Genomic DNA, 14,800 nt, shown 5'->3' on the forward strand with positions numbered 1-14,800 from the left:
GAGAGGATGAGGGACATTACGAAAAATAACCCATACCAGAGCAGATTTCAACGGCTGAGGAGATAATTTGACCAAAGGAGACCAAGGGATAACTGAGAACGAGCAGTTACCGGCTTGCCAGAACCCACATCTAAGACCCATTTTTGAGTAGCCTCAGACGAAATGAAAATTAAGAACGTAAGAGCAGAATATTGACGGATAGAAATGCGGCCTTGGTTATCCCAAATAGGATTCAAATCGGAAAACGCCTTAGCAATCGAAGGGGAAGAACGGTGAAAGTGAGCCACCAGATGATCCTGCCAAAATTCATCAGAACGAAGGAGGATCGAATCCGGAGCAACCACCGAGGGAGTACCATCATCCAAGAAAGTGGGAGATTCCATTTTCTTCAAATTGCGAATCAAGAAGTTGAAGCGAAAAGACAAAAGATAGGGACTCTTCGTAGAGTAACCAACTGGAGCTACCGGGTCCACCACAGCCACGCCTGACGCCTCAACACGCGCTTTGACAGAGGAGCCACTGGACGTAACTGGAGGAGAAGAAATCCCATTTGGCGAAAACAACCACCGACGGCAGATCTGGCGAGATACCCAGACCAAGAGAAGCTGGAAGACGAGAAGACACCCCTACATCAGCCACCGGCAAGGAATCCACCAGGGAAAGATGACGAGGATCCAGATCAAAATCCGAAGAGCGGATCCGGGAAACAACAACAATTAGATCAACCGGCAAGGGGAGAGGCGGATCGGGAGGATCCAAGAGAGCAGGAGGAGAGAGCTCATTGGAAGCGATGGAGAAATGAAGAGGAGGGAGGAAGATAGAGATTCTCGAATGTTGGCGAGGGGCCAACCAACAGCGGCGAAGAAAAATAAAACCTTAATTGCCCAGGAAATCGCCTTCAGAGGAGAGAGAAAACTTCTGATCGACCCATATGAGATTCAACATATTGTCAGGAACTTCCATGCATGGCTTGCCCTCACACCACTGGACTTGCCTTGTACTTCTAATCATACAAACGTTCTTGGTCATAAGGGGCGGATCCAGGTTATGTAGGGTGGGGGCAGCTGCCCCCAATAAAATATACAAATAAATTTATTTACATAGTATTTACTGAAGGTTTAACAGCCTAGTTTGCTCAAAAACTCGATTTGCACCCAGTGAATCATGGTTCAAATTCCTCCAAAAACAATTTTTTTTTATATGCCAAGGTGGTCTCTTAACCACTTGTAAGTCCGGTCAGATCTATTTGATCGTGAGCAGTTTAGAATTGGATAGATACTTTATATTAATATTTTTTATAATAATTAGAAACCGGATCATGATATTCTATAATTAGCATGCTTCTAGATAGATATACATACATGATACACCATAAGACCTTATGTTTATGAAGCTTTAATAAAGTTTTCCTAAGGAAAAGTTAAGAAGGTTTCCTAAAGCATTTTAAAAAAAAAAAAAACGGATACAGATCGAACAGTACTTCTTTGTCAATAACTTTATAATAGATCAGTGTTAAAAAAAAAGTTTATATTTTATTAAATTTTGATTGAAATATCCTCTTATAGAACAGAGACAGATTAGTTTTTTTATTTTATTTTACCCTTTTTGGTAGGTTTTAAACAAAAAAGAAGTTTAGAAAAATTCTTTAGGAGATTTCTAAACTTTAACCAATAACATTGCAAATTCTTATTTTCTTTTCTTAGCAGCCAAAACGGAAATGATAGGTGTTGACGATGTATTGACATACTCTTCAAATGTAGGACCAAAAGATTGAACACTACGAAATAGCGATTAAAATACAAGATTAAAAAGTAAACGTTAAGGTAAAGAGAAACAAGGGTGATGCGAGACTATGATTTCTTTCCTTACTCTTTGAATTGCCCGTAGTGCGACGGATTTCGGTGATCCAAGAGTCGCAGGATACAACTACAGTTATCCGTTTTCAGAAGCACTAAGAAACACGGATCTACACGAACTAATATTCTACTATATTCTCGGCAGAGAACGTATGAAAATAAAAAGAAACAGAGACTGTTGCGAAATTTTCAGAGTAGAAAATGAGAGGTGAGAGGTCTCTAAAATGAGAGGAGAGGTCGTGTATATATAGCGGAGGAAGAGAGCAGTCTGCAAAATCCCACAAAATCCGCAAGTCAAACACGAATCTCGGTCATAATTTTAGGGAAGTCAAACGCTAAATATCAGCGAATGTGATAAAGTCACATCTCTGTCGTTACATTTTTGTGGGGATAATGAATATCCAATATTCTTTTGACTGAATCAAAAATCATTGACCAAACGTTCATAAAAATCTGGCCCAAAAAGAATACCCGCCTTAGGCCCATTCAACCAACACTCACGTCCGTGCCTGGCCTGACCCGACCCGGCTTGGCTTGGCAGCAACGGCGGTGCGCGCGAGGCTTATTCCTTTCTCTCTCACACGTTATTTGAACATGTATGAAACATCTCCTAATATATAAAAAAGCTTTTCACGCTGAGGTATCGATGTGGGACAGATGCTCCCATTTCCTCTTCACCTTCTGAAATTTAACTTACCTCCATTGGGCTTTTTTTTTAAATTCGGTGCAACAGTCCCCCAAATGAAGAGAAATGACTATAAACATATGAAGACTCAACTGACTCGATAAAACTTATCTCGACTAGACAAGACACGACTCTGACCAAATTAGACAGACTTCTGAGAGTATGCGAAAATGCAACTGTATCTGAGAGGTAGCATTTTTCAGATTTGAAACAATTTTTTTTAATATCTGCTGGGTTTACTCGGCCTGGAGGTCTACATGATGTCTTGAACCACCCAGACTTTGATATAAACCGAGAAAACAGTTATCGCCTAGCAACATTTTCTCGTAGAACTTGAGTTCTCTATTGTGTTCATTTTGGCCTTGAACATTCCTGGTTTCATGAGTGAACTTGGAGAATATAGCCTTACTTTCATTCTCCTAGAAACGACCCCATTTCACACTCATTAGATGATCCGCGATTAGTTTTGTTTTTAAGAAGTAACCTGTAATACTTCACAAATATCTCAAAACTATGGAATCATTAAAAGCCACAGCTTAACCTTAACACTCACAGGTAGCACTGTTTATCATCTTAGGAACTAGGAAGAGACATAGTCTCGCAGTGTTCACTTCTGAATCCGCTTGATTTTTTTTTCCTTTAAACCTAGACTTGGGATATTCAGTCACATAGGTGGGGTTACCATCAGACGTCATTTTATCTATCGGTTTTAAACCCATTCCTCTTGATAATTTAACAACTTGATCTTGCGCCAGACTTTTCATAAAATGGTCTACTAAGTTTTCAACTGATTTGATGTAGACTATCGTGAGTACACCAGTCGAGATAAAATGTCTAATGGTTTTGTGTCATCTTTTAATATGATGAGATTTACCATTATATAGCATATTCAGTGCCTGAGATATAGCCGACTGAATATCACAGTGTACACGTAATGCTGGCACTGGCTTTTCCCACATCGGGATATCTTCCAAAAAATTCCAAAGCCACTCTGCTTCCTCTGCAGCTTTCTCTAGCGCTATAAACTCAGATTCCATGGTTGATATGGCCAACAGAATCTGTTTGTAAGATTTCTGGGATACTGCTGCACCAGCAAGTGTAAAGACATATCCACTTGTCGATTTTGAATTCTTAGAATCTGAAATCCAGTTGGAATTACTATAGCCTTCTAAGACTACTGGTCCTTCCAATGATTATGACCTGTATTACTTGTATAACGACTAATTACATTTACTAAGTGCGCTAAATCAGGTCTAGTACAGTTTGTTAAGTACATAAGACGTCCGATCACTCTTGCATATTTCACTTGTAACACTGGTTCACCCGAATTTTTTGTCAAGTGAAAATGAGGGTCAGCTGGAGTTTTTGCAACTCCATTTGAGTAGTTCTTAAACCGCTCAAGGATTTTTTCCTCATAATGTTCTTGAGACAAGATTATTCCATCCGAGTGTCTTATAATTCTAATTCCTAGAATCACATCGGCTAATCCCATGTCCTTCATATCAAATTTGCTACTTAACAAATTTTTAGTTCGATTGATCATATCTTTATTGCTGCCAATAATGAGCATGTCATCAATGTATAAGCAGAGAAAAACATACCTGTGAGGAGTACTTTTGATGTATATACATTTATCACATTCGTTAATGCTGAAACCATTTGACATCATTACATTGTCAAATTTTTCATGCCATTGTTTTGGAGCTTGTTTAAGTCCATACAATGATTTAACAAGTCTACAGACTTTGTTTTCTTGTCCTGGGACAACAAACCCTTCAGGTTGTTTCATGTAAATTTCCTCTTCTAAATCACCATTTAGAAATGCAGTTTTCACGTCCATATGATGGATTTCTAGATCTTTCAGTGCTGCAATTCCGATTAGCATTCTGATTGAAGTTATTCTCGTTACCGGAGAATAGGTGTCAAAGAAATATAAACCTTCTTTTTTTCGAAATCCTTGCACATAAGCCTAGCCTTGTACTTGTCTATCGATCCATCGGTTTTCAACTTTGTTTTGAAAATCCATCTACACCCTAGAGCTTTAAACCCTTGTGGTAGATCGGTTATCTCTTAAGTGTCGTTTTGTCTAATTGAATCCATCTCACTATTGACAACTTCCTTCCAAAGAGGACCATCTTGCGTGGACATTGCTTCTGTAAATGTTCTTGGTTCATTTTCAGCTAGGAAAACTACTAAGAACTCAGAACCAAATATTTTTCCTTACAAGATCTTTTACTCCGTTTAGGTTCTTCTTTTTTTTTGTCATTAATAGCAGTGCCTGAAGTGCTTGCTTCGTTTAGGTACAAGTATCTCGTTGATCACGAGATTGTTTATTACTTTCGCTATACTTGCATGGAAACACATTTTCAAAAAATGAAGCTTTTCTTGACTCCATTATTGTATTCACATGAATATCTGGTATATCTGATTTCTGTACCAAAAATCAATAGGCACTACTATTATTAGCATATCCGATGAAAATGCAATCTACCGTATTAGGTCTAATTGTGACCTTCTTCGGAGGTGGAGCTGAAACTTTTGCCATACACCCCCACACTTTTAAGTATTTATACGAAGGTACTCTACCTTTCCAAAGTTCATACGGAGTTTTTCCTGTAACTTTTATGCGGTATTTTGTTGAGCATATAATTTGTGGTACGCAGAGCTTCCCCCCACATTTTCTGGGCTAACCCAGATTCCTGCAACATTGCATTCATCATTTCCCTTAGAGTTCTATTTTTTCGTTCTGAAACTCCGTTAGATTCTGGTGAATAAGGAGTGGTAGTTTGATGAATAATGCCATGTTCCCTACAGAACGCATTAAAATGTTCATCATATTCTCCTCCTCTATCACTTCGAACTATCTTGATAGTTTTATTAAGTTGGTTTTCTACTTCCAACGTGTATTCTTTGAATTTCTCCAAAGCTTCATTTTTAATGCTTAGTAAATATACATAACAGTATCTTGTGCAATCATCTATGAAGGTTACAAAATACTTTTTTCCACCTCTAGATTGCACATTTTGTAAGTCACATAAATCAATGTGAATTAAACCTAGAGGTTCAGTTGTTCTTTCCACGTTTTGTGATGGTGTTTTAGTGAGTTTAGCTTGAATGCCAATCTCACATTTTTCTTTACTTATTTTGTGTTTAGGAATCATATTTCATGTTCATCAATCTACTCATAGTTTTGAAGTTAACATGTCCTAAACCTTCGTGCCAAGCAGTTGGATTCTTATTCTCATTCATCTTCGAGGTAGAAGCCTCGGTTACAACATTGCTGTGAATAACAGCTTCAACACACCCTTCTTAAAAAGACCATCACTAACAAACCCTTTCCCCAGATACATGCCATTTTTGGATAACACTAGCTTATCCGCATCTAACTTAACAGTGAATCCATGCTTACTCATGAGAGATCCAGAGATCAGATTCTTGCGCATGTCCGGCACGTGAGGGTGAGCTCACGTCCAGAGGCAAGCTTCAGAACAACTTTCCCATAACCTTCAATCTTTGATGTCGCAGAGTTTTCCATAAAGAGTTTCACCAAATGTGTCTGGTTGCACCAGTATTGAACCACCAAGTCTTTGGATGGCTCTCAGCAACGTTTACCTCAGTGATCATCGCGCATATGTCTAGATAGGCGAAATTAGCTTCATTTTTCTTGGGAGTCTTTTTGCTGCGGCACTCAAAGGATTTTTGGCCTGTTTTGCCACAAATGTGACATGTTCCAGTGAACCTTTGTGAGCTTTTGCCACCACCAGATTTCTTATTCTTGAACTTCTGTGAGTTCTGTGGTGGTACTTTGCCCTTTCCTTTGTCTTGGCGTCCTTTGTTCTGGCGCTCTTTGTTTGGGCGTTCCACCACATTCGCATTGGGTGGCTCGCAAATTTCCACACCTACTCCGAGGTTCATTCGGTTTTTTGACTCCATATGGAGCTTCATGGTTAGGTCTTTGAGACTCATCCACTTCTTCTTCAGCTTCAAATTGTTAAACAAGATGGATCATTCTCACATCTTCTGATGTGAAACCAATGTGAAGTGTTCAGAAAGGACTTTAGAAGACTTTATAAGTCTTTATAAGGTATTTAGTAAGCCCATTTAGATAAGCCCAACAAATGTAAAGGGCGGCCCATATGTGTTAGGGTTTTCTTTGTCTCCCTATTTAAACGTTTGTAGCCGTTTTCTATAGAACTAAGGAAAGGAGAATACATCTCTTTCTCTCTAAAACTCTTGCTTCCCTCTTCTTTTCTTTAGTTCTTCATTAATCTCATCCTAATCTCTCTATTTTCTTGCTTAATATGCTGCTATTCTATAACTCTGACATGGTAGCAGAGCCAGGTTCTTTAATCTGGTGATTAATATCTCATTCTTAATATTCTCTCATTCTAAACTCTCTCCCAGTTTTGTTTTCTTATATCCCAAACCCAGATTCATCCGTACAAATCTCATTCTTTGCAAAAGACTCGATCTTTCTTCTTTTTCTCATTGCTGTGGTTTGTAATGGAAGGAAACAAGGTGCCGGCTTTACCTGTTGTTCTCAAAGGAGCTGATAACTACTTGATATGGGCAAGGAATGCTAGAGTAGTGTTGTGTGGGAGAAAACTTTGGCATCATGTTGAAGATCTAAAAAATGTCGATGGCGAGTCAAAAGAAGGAGGAAAGAAGGCGGCTTTGACTGATTCTGTAGAGTGGTTTCAAGAGGATCAAGCTGTACTTGCTATTCTCCATGGAGCTTTGGACATCTCTGTACTAGAATCCTACTCCTATTGTGAGAGTGCAAAGGAGCTGTGGGAAACCTTAAAGAATGTGTTTGGAAACACATGTAATCTCACTAGAGTGTTTGAGGTTAAGAAGGCAATAAACAGCCTCCACCAAGGAGATCTTGACTTCAACACTTTCTTTGGCAAATTTAGATCTCTTTGGGCCGAGTTAGAGATGCTTAGGCCGGCTACTGTGGACGCTGAGGTTTTGAATGAAAGAAGAGATCAGGAAAAAGTCTTTGCCCTTCCAATGGTGTTGAACCCGACCTTTAATGATCTCATCAATCACTTGCTCAGAGCTACAAAGCTGCCAAGCCTGGAGGAAGTTTGTTCACAGATTCAAAAGGAGCAAGGTTCTTTGGGTCTATTTGGTGGTAAAGGAAGCGACTTGGTAATGGCCAACAAGAGTGAGGCAGCTGTGGCTAACAAAGGACCTTTTGGTGGTGAGGACCGAGAAGTATGGGTGTGTGAGCACTGCAAAAAGAAAAGTCATTTAGAACAAATGCTGGATCTTGTACCCACACCTCAAGCAAAGCCGGGGAAAAGACCAGAGGAAATCACAGGCAAATGAAGCTCATGAGGAGGCAGGGCCTTCAAACCGTGAGAAGGAAGGTGGTGCCATGAGAGCCTCAGCCGAGTACATGAAGAAATCAGACCTGGATGCTCTCATCAAGGCTCTTAAAGAGTCCGATAAACCTATAAAAGTTGTTAGTTTTCATGCTTTGCATAGTCATTCCTTGGAAAATCATGCTGCTAATCATGTTTTGAAAAGTGATAAGCCCCTGATAGTTAATTCTGGAGCTAGTCACCATATGATTAGTGATGAAAACTTGATTAGTAATATGAAACCACATTAGGAAATTTAATTATCGCTAATAGAGAAAAGGTTAAGATAGAAGGCATTGGGGATCTTAAGTTGTTTGATAAGCAATCTAAAGCATTCTACATGCCATCATTCACTTCTAATCTGTTGTCTATTAAGAAAGCAACCTCTGATATGTTATGCCATATTCAGTCCTAATGAAGTTTTCTTTCAGGATATTAAGTCAAGTAAGCTTCTTAGGTAAGGAACAACTAAGGATGGAGATTATGTTCTTGAAGACACTAAGCCATCTTCTATATCTAGTGCTTTCGTTTTTAATTCTGTTGTTGAAAATAATGCCTTATGGCATGCTAGGTTGGGTGATAACACCATATTTTGACCACTTTTATGGATCGTTTTGAAATTATTTTTCTATGTTTTTAATTGCTTTTAAGTACTTTTATTACGTTTTTCTAGTATTTGTAGTTCCAAGACTCTTTTCAGGTAACTTAGGGAAAAGCTTAACAAAATGGATAGAAAACCAGATTTAAGCTCAGAGTCAAACCGTCAGAAGTTCACCCCTGATTGAAGGCCTTCTCACCGTCTGATCCAGCTTAAATTTGGAGACCTTAAAGATGGAAGTATCAGCTTTCCAGTGCACTTTACAGCTCGGCAATCCAACGGTTCAATCAAAAGATATGCGAAGAGCAAGATGTCCCGTAAACCAGCCAGCAAGCACTTCCACCCGCGGCCAACAAGCAATTTCCCGCGGTCAGGAGCATCCCGACCGCGGCAAACCACTCATTCACCGCGGTCACACTTGTCCCGACCGCGGCCAGCAACCTCCGAGCCCAAAAAGCCCATTTTTGAAGCCCACATTTGGAGAAACCCTAAGTGACGTCCAGAGAGGTCTTGAGCACTATAAATACATGTCTTAGGAACCCTAAAAGAAAAAAACCGAAGACCACCGAAATATTTACTTCATATTCTTATTGTTTTTGCTTTAGCTTTTAGGGAGAGAGAGATTTGTTCTCTTGAACCCTTGTTCTTTCTTTTTCAATTTCGGTTTCTATTCTACTTCTTAATACTATGTCTTTGATTTCGTTCATTATGTCTGAGTAGTTTTATTGTTGGGATTAAGGGATTTTCGATGGGGATTTATATGTTCGATGAGGATTCCATGAGCTTTTGAGCCGAATCTTAGAACTTTTTCTTTTGAATTCGTTTTTACTGCATGAGAGTAGCGTCATGAGCTACAATCTGATCCAGATGCTTGGTGACACGAAAGTGTTCATCAGGTATCAGATCTAGTTTGGGAGAGCAAAACAAACATAGGAGCGGAAACCTACCTATGGGCGATTTGTGAATTAGGACGAGTCTTAAACATAATGCATCTCTTCTCTTCCAGGGCCAGAGTGGAAACCTACTGGTCAGGGTTGAGAGAGATAGTTGTCTATGATCACGACAGTGGCGTATTCATACGTCCGTGACTCCAGTTCAAAAAGTTTAAGCTAAGATCTTATCAAATTTCCTCTCTAGCAATGTTTTGAATCGTTCGTACCCCTGAGAAAACTTTCCTGAAGCCCAACGCTTTCTTCTCCATTGTTTTACACCGATTTTCTTTAAAACTTTAGTTCAATATTGTCTTTCCTTTTTAGTTCATTTTCATTTAAGCATTAGAATATCCGTTTTTATTCTTTTTAGTTATTTTCGTTAAGTTTAGTTATTACGCCATTTAATTCCCGTATTCTCTTTTAATATTTCGTTTTTACATTTTAAACACACTAGCAAACCCCCACTAAACCGTTTTTGTTCTAGACTTCCTTACTATAACTTATTTCAAAGGCTTTTTGCAGGAAAAGATCCTCCTTCCCTGTGGATTCGATCCCTAAGTACTACAATCGATCAGTTGTGCACTTGCGGCTATTGATTTCAATTAGGGTAAAACTTGACAACCCTCGACACCACCACATCAAGTCACCATCAAATTTTTGGCGCCGTTGCCGGGGAAGGCACGCGTTTTCTTTTCTGCAAAACCCCGAGAAAGGTTAGTAAATCGACTCTAGAACCCCTGTTCTGCAGCTTTCCATTTTTCGGTTATTTTGTTTCCATTTCAGAAGATATGGATCCTATAAATCGAAATATACACTATGAGGAAGGTTTCTATAACGCTCCTCAAGCCACGAGACGCAGAGAAGAACACCAAGTCCGAAATCTTAGCTACATGGATCGATACAGCTAGCAAAACCACCCTTACCACCGGCGCAGAGAGACTTTTCGACGCCGGGAAGATCCTTATGGCCCTCCTCCGACCTACTTCGAGCCACACGCCTATAATCCTCCACTTCAGAACCCTAGTCAGCAAGAGGACAACTTGAGGATCAGCAGACGTTTGGTATGCCTCGAAGGAATAATAAACCAGTTCCTTGATCAGCAGATTCTCACCGAGAACACCCTGCTCAAGAAAATTGATTCAATCTCTGAAGAGTTCAACAAAAAACTCGATGATATGGCCAATCATGTTCGAGTTTTGGAAGAGCAAACCCACAAAGACTCACAAACACTAGCTGGGATGATCCACCAAGTCGCAACAGAGCAGACAAGACAAGGGTATGACATCATACAAAACTCAAGTGATATTGTTGAATCAAAACAGGAGATTAAAGAAGTCAGAGAATCCGCCTCCTGGTATAGAGAGAAGACAGACGAAGAGTTGCAAGAGATCGAGCACAGGCTGAACAAACTCGAGCTCAAAGCACGGGAGATTGATGCAAGAATGGAGCAGATGCCCAACATTGAGCAAATTGAGAGATTTTCTAAGAAATCTCCCAAAGATCCTGATGAAGATGCACAACAACGCCCTGGTATGAGTTCATATGATGCTAGTCTACCTAATAAAGATGCAGGAGGAGTTCGTGTCAAGTACAAGAGGGAAGAAACGGACTTTAAGCAAGTCATATCCGGAGCCGCGGGTCCAAGCGTCCTGACCGCGGCCAAGAGCACTTTTCCCGCGGTCGCGACTCCTCTGACCGCGGGAGTTGGTCGTTCAGATGTTCCTCCGGGTTTTGAGAGGAAAATAATACACTTTCTGTCCCAGCTTCAGCCTCCAGCACCTAAAAAAGCAACTCAGGGAGAAGAAAACCAAGTTTCAGATGAAGAACCAGATTGGCAGGAATCTTTACCTTGTATGATGGCAAAGGAATGTGTTGAAGATTCAGCTGACTCTTCAAATCCAAGAAGACCAGACGTGCAGCGAGATAAAGATGCCATACATTGATTCAATCATTGAATATGACGCTGCAGCTTTCTTTTGTGAATCTTATTCTGCGTTCGAGACACCAGCCAACACCTACAGAGAAAGGCAAGTTCGAGTTCTCCATAAGGTCAAGACTACAGGTCAGTTTCTTATCTCTTGTTCTATTAGAGGAGAAATGTTTAAAAACGTGCTTTGTGATTCTGGAGCTTGTCTTAACATGATGTCCAAGGAAATTGCTTTGAGACTTGGTATCAAACACCTGCGCAGGACTAGAGCAAAGATTAGCCTAGCTGATGATTCTAATGCAACACCTCAAGGAATAGCTCATGAAATTCCTTTGAGAATAGGAGATTGCATAGTGCCTGTCGACTTCTACATTGTCGAGACGAGAGATGCAACATATCCAGTGATTCTTGGTTGGTCTTTTCTAGCAACTTCCGGAGCTATAATGGACTGGCCAAACCGGAGGATTTCATTTGCTAATATCGACAAAGATGTCTTCACAGAAGCTGTTCCATACAACAGCAAAGCAGGAAAACGTTCTGCAGCAGAAGAGCTTGAAGAAGAACTTTGGAGTGACGAAGAACCTGCTAGGCAAAGCAAGGAGATGTCGAAAAAGACTTGTCTCAGGACAAGGTCTTCTTCATTGGAATAAGTCACGTCCAATACCAAAAGTCGAGCTAAACGACTTAAAACAAAAGCGCTTAATGGGAGGCAACCCATTTAGGTATTGTTTTCTTTAGGATTTTTCTTTCTTTTTTTTTTGATCTTTTTCTTTTTCTTAGTTTCAGGTGTTTTTTATAAAACAAAAAAGCCAAAAAAATCAAAAAACCAGAAAAAACCAAAAAGAAGGATGGTACCTGACTGCTCGGCCCAGCAGGAACCAAGGAGAAGCAGGAAGAGGCTGCGATATAAGCCCCCGCGGTCGCAGACGTTCTGACCGCGGGAAACCTACCGTCGGCCGCGGTCGCGTGATCCTGACCGTGGCCAAGTGCTTGTTTGCCGCGGTCGTGCAGCCCCTGACCGCGGCACTTGGTCGTTGACATCAAATCCGACCCCAAACCACCCCTTTCACCTCATTTCACCTCACCAATCACCCTCCACCTCATTCATCACCCTCCACCACCTTCATCACCACCTAATCACCTTCCCAAACCCCTTCGAATGAATCCGATTCATCTCTACCAGCATCCCGGATCCAGGTAAGTTCTCTTTATCCTTACCAGTTCGATTATCTATGCATTTTTCTCATCCAATCTCGACTTGTTTCACATTGAGGACAGAGTGATTTAAGTCTGGGGGAGGATTTCATCCCTTTCTAACCACCTTTCTTTCATGAGTCTTGCATTATCTACACTTTTTTCATTTTCCTTAAAGTTTTCCAAAATCGGTTTTCAAAACAAAATACGTTTTAAAGGGAATGGTGAATATGAATCAATGATAGTTGACTGTGTGCTTTTAGACTGTCCCTAGTGACATGCTCATTCATGATTTAGGACTAGACTAGGCGGTAGCTAAGCACATTTGAAACGAAGTACCCCAGAGGAATTTGAATGATTTCGATTTAGATGAAGGGATACACTAGCTCTGTTTTATTTGGACTTAATTTGGACTTAATTTTCTCATTGAAGCATTAGACCAGGGAAACGAATCATACATTCAGGACTCCTTTATCCTTTTTATCACTCTCTGTTGATCCTGAATGGCTAGTTCATCTTTAGCTAGTTTCCCACCTTAAAATCCTCTTTCAAACCACATGCACTCTTGTTTTCTATTGTCTTATATGCAGATAAGTGCAAAAACGTTGGAGAGAAAGAGGAACGACGCAGTTTTCAGTCACCAAGGACAGAGACCTGCGATTTACCGGAAAAGTTCCCGGAAGGATTCAACACAAGAGGAAACTCAGTTTGCCTTAGAAAAATCTCAAATTTTGGTACAATCTCGTCCTCTAGTCTCTCTCTTTAAAAGGCATTTCCTTTTCGTTTTTTTTAAAAAAAAAAAAAATCCGAAAATAAGAAAATAAAGGAAATAAAAGCCTTAGAGAGTCTAGAGAGGTCAAATTTTAATTCCCAAGGCAACTGGAGTTCGATTTTATGGAGTTTTTGAGATTGTTCTCTGATTCCCGGAAAGAATCTAAGTTTGGGGGAACAGCTGTTTACAACAAAGGAGGAAGGATCATGCAACAACATTTGGCAAGAAGAAGTAACTGAAAATTGTGGTCATCAACAGGTCCTTATCTCTCTTGCGGTTTTGCATATTATCTTGCATCCTCCAGATCTTCAGGTAACCCGAAACACTTTAACTCCACCACTTAAATAGCCCTTTAATGCCAAACGCTGTCTACCCTGGATGATGTCTTTAATGAGAACTCACTATTAAACTTAATGAATGTAGAGAGCTAGTTGACTGGAATCAAGATTTAATTTGTTTAAGTTTTGCATGACGGAAAAAGTGGACTAGTATCTCTTGTGCTTTGGTGAGAATTTTCTAGACTAAGTTGTGGATTGATGCACTATCTTTGGTCCTAGTTTAGGAGTTCATGTCTATGAGATTTGTGTATTCCCTATTTTTGTTTTCACTTAACCAGTTTAGGCTTTTGCTTTGTTTGAGGACAAACAAAGGTTTAAGTCTGGGGGAGTTGATAACACCGTATTTTGACCATTTTGATGGATCGTTTTGAAATGCTTTTTCTATGTTTTTAATTGATTTTAAGTACTTTTATTACATTTTTCTAGTATTTGTAGTTCCAAGACTCTTTTCAGGTAACTTAGGGAAAAGCTTAACAAAATGGATAGAAAACCAGATTTCAGCTCAGAGTCAAACCGTCAGAAGTTCACCCCTGATTGAAGGCCTTCTCACCGTCTGATCCAGCTCAAATTTGGAGACCTTAAAGATGGAAGTATCAGCTTTCCAGTGCACTTTACAGCTTGGCAATCCAACGGTTCAATCAAAAGATACGCGAAGAGCAAGATGTCCCGTAAACCAGCCGGCAAGCACTTCCACCCGCGGCCAACAAGCAATTTCCCGCGGTCAAGAGCATCCCGACCGCGGAAAACTACTCATTCACCGCGGTCACACTTGTCCCGACCGCGGCCAGCAACCTCCGAGCCCAAAAAACCCATTTCTGAAGCCCACATTTGGAGAAACCCTAAGTGACGTCCAGAGAGGTCTTGAGCACTATAAATACATGTCTTAGGAACCCTAAAAGAAAAAAACCGAAGACCACCGAAATATTTACTTCATATTCTTATTGTTTTTGCTTTAGCTTTTAGGGAGAGAGAGATTTGTTCTCTTGAACCCTTGTTCTTTCTTTTTCAATTTCGGTTTCTATTCTACTTCTTAATACTATGTCTTTGATTTCGTTCATTATGTCTGAGTAGTTTTATTGTTGGGATTAAGGGATTTTCGATGGGGATTTATATGTTCGATGAGGATTCC

The sequence above is a fragment of the Eutrema salsugineum genome, unplaced genomic scaffold, assembly GCF_000478725.1.
Source record: "Eutrema salsugineum unplaced genomic scaffold, Eutsalg1_0 scaffold_3, whole genome shotgun sequence".
Classification (NCBI taxonomy): domain Eukaryota; kingdom Viridiplantae; phylum Streptophyta; class Magnoliopsida; order Brassicales; family Brassicaceae; genus Eutrema; species Eutrema salsugineum.